Source organism: Athene cunicularia, assembly GCF_003259725.1.
Source record: "Athene cunicularia isolate RWA chromosome 5 unlocalized genomic scaffold, athCun1 chr5_part2, whole genome shotgun sequence".
Taxonomy (NCBI): domain Eukaryota; kingdom Metazoa; phylum Chordata; class Aves; order Strigiformes; family Strigidae; genus Athene; species Athene cunicularia.
The window spans coordinates 1266192-1269128 of NW_020799102.1; the positions used below are offsets into that span (position 1 = coordinate 1266192).

General features: G+C 59.6%; 1 pseudogene across 1 annotated transcript; it reads left to right on the forward strand.

Annotated features, from left to right (window-relative positions):
- Nucleotide 1: 1 nt before the first annotated feature.
- On the forward strand, nucleotides 2-1301 carry LOC113480951 (annotated as a pseudogene). Its single transcript, XR_003398582.1, has one exon. The product of XR_003398582.1 is annotated as a cytochrome P450 1B1 pseudogene (transcript).
- The last annotated feature ends 1636 nt before the right edge of the window (nucleotides 1302-2937 follow it).

The following is a 2937-nucleotide window of genomic DNA, read 5'->3' on the forward strand; positions in this document are numbered from 1 at the left end:
CTCGACGGCGGCCGAGGTGGAACGGCACGTGGCGGCCGAGGCCAGGGACCTCGTCCGGCTCTTCCTGCAGCACAGCCAGGGTGGTGCCTACTTCGAGCCCTCCCCGCTCTTGGTGGTGGCCAACGCCAATGTCCTCTGTGCCCTCTGCTTCGGCCGCCGCTACGGCCACACCGACAGTGAATTCACGGCACTGCTGGGCCGTAACGACCGCTTTGGGCAGACGGTGGGGGCGGGCAGCATGGTGGATGTGCTGCCCTGGCTCCTGCACTTCCCCAACCCCGTGCGCTGCGTCTTCCGTGATTTCCAAGCTCTCAACCGGGAGCTGCACGGCTTCGTGTGCGCCAAGGTGGCGCAGCACCGCCGCACCTTCGACCCACACGTCCTCCGTGACGTCAGCGACGTCATGATCGCTGCCGTGGAGCACAGTGACGGGCCCCCCGGGGGGCTGGGACCCGAGGACGTGGAGGGTGCCATGACTGACATCTTTGGCGCGGGGCAAGACACCACATCCACAGCGCTTGCGTGGGTCCTCCTGCTGCTGCTGAAGCACCCGCGGCTCCAGCGGGACCTCCAGGCTGAGCTGGACCGGGTGGTTGGACGCTCCCGGTTGCCCACGGCCGAGGACCGGCCCCACCTGCCCCTCCTGGAGGCCTTTATCTATGAGACGCTGCGCTACAGCAGCTTCGTGCCCATCACCATCCCGCATGCTACCACGGACGATGTGGAGCTTGAGGGCTTCCACATCCCCAAGGGCACTGTGGTCTTCATCAACCAGTGGTCAGTCAACCATGACCACAGCAAGTGGCCCGACCCGCAACGCTTCGACCCCGCACGCTTCTTGGACGCGCAGCAGCGCCTGGACCGCGACCGGGCTGGCAGTGTCATGATCTTCTCGGCCGGCCAGCGGCGTTGCATCGGTGACCAGCTCTCCAAGCTCCAGCTCTTCCTCTTCACCGCCATCCTCCTCCAGCAGTGCTCCTTCCATGCCAATCCGGCAGAGCACCTCACCATGGACTGCATCCACGGGCTGGCGCTGAAGCCGCGGCCCTTCACCGTCACCGTGCGCCAGAGGCACCCTGAGCTCACCCAGCCCTGAGCGCCTGCGGGGGGTGGGTGCGGGTCCCACCTGTGCTGCACCCCCTCGGTTTGGAGCAGGCAGGGCTGGGGGAAGTTGGCAGGGGCAAGCGGTAGCACATCCCCCTAGGGTGAAGAGCAGCGAGTCCCCACAGCAATAAATGCCTTTGACACGGGACCTGGCTCCGCTCATTTTCTCCGGGAGGGGGTGGCTGGGAGCATTGTTCACACCCAGGCCCCCACCCTGCATCCCCCTGAGCTCTCCCACCCCCAAAACAGGTCAAATCCCATCTCCCCACAGGGACCTCCCTGCAAGGACTGGACCCTGCTTGGCCCCAGGGTGCAGCAAGCAGCTGCTTCACCTATCTCAGCCGAAGGCTGGAGAAGGATGTTCTAGGTCGGGGGGAAGGATGCACTTCCCAAGGAAAGCCATGGAGGAGCCAAGGGAGGCTGGAGGGGTCTTGTTGCTGGAAGTTAAGGACCCCCCAAGTTGCTGGGGGATGGGAGTTTGACCCCATCACTCTGAGGCCATGAGCAAGTCTCCCTGCTCTGGTTTGGATGTGATTTGGGAAGGTTTTGGCAGGGGGATTTCTCACCCTCCTTCCCCCCAGACCCCACTAATGGCTTGTGGCATGGGATGGAGGGACACCTCCCTGGCGTAGTGCAAGGAAGGGGAAGGTATTTCCCCTCTACAACCCTCTGCTCGGAGTGGAAGGAGGCTTTGGGCACCCAAAAGCAGGCTCTGGCAGTGTGCATTGAGTCTCTGCTGAAATGGGGCACGGCCCTTCTCCAAAATCACACTTTTGTCCCCCAGATTCAGCTCCTGAACGACATCTGTCAGCGTGACCTGCAGCTGTAGGGAAATCCTCTTTTCTTGGGCACAAGTCCCTTGTGCACAAAGTAAATCCACCCCTGCGAGGCACCTTAGTGATTTTTTTTAATGGTTTGACCAAAGCTAACAGAGCTGGTTCTGTATCAGGGGGTCTTCAGCTTTATCGGGTCCCTGAAAGGGAGGACAGAAAGAGCCACACAAGCTAAAACCGGGCTTACCTCAGTGCCACCAGTCTGTGGCCACCCTGAGGAGCTTAAGAGAACTGTGCAGATCCCCTCCCACCACAACAATTTACCAACAGTCAAATTATCTCCTTGAGGCTTTACCAAGCAGTAAGGCTAGATTTATGGTTTGTTGTTGTTTTTTTTTTTTTTTTTTGGGGCAGCCATGGGCAGGGTATCCTCAGGGGACACTGTGGTGGCATCAGGAACACACAGCCCTGATGCTCAGCAGGGCAGGACCAAGACTTAATTTCTGTGCTACATGTTGGCATTTCAATTGCTACTCGTGCTGCTCGTGCAGTGGGTGAGGATTCATGCCATGCTTCTGCACTGTTAGCAAGACACAAGGAGCTGGCAGGTGGGGGGGTAAAATGTGCCATAGCTCAGAATGTTACTGGGACCGTGGTTCAACGGGTCAAATGAAAAAGACGACAAGAGGTGAAAGGCAGCTGTGACCAAACAACTGACTCTTGGTCATTATGGGAAACCCCAACGTGTTTTTTAGGCATTTTCCTGGTTATTTCTCCAACCTCATGTGATGAGCAGACTAAACCAGAGGAACGAATATGGGAAGAGCCCCAGGGCTGCAGCCCTCCTCTTTCAGCCATCTCAAAGCACGAGGATGCTTCCAAGGCCACGGCAGTGCCACTGCCAGCACCAGTGTGACCAGGACACCCACCACACCCCCCAGGAACCGGCCCAAGGCAGACAGCTGCAGCCCTTCAAGTGGAAACCTCAACACTGACATCCTTGGGGCTCTGCGGAACCTGTCTGCACCGTGACAGCGCTTTCCCCCCCCCCCCCCCCCCC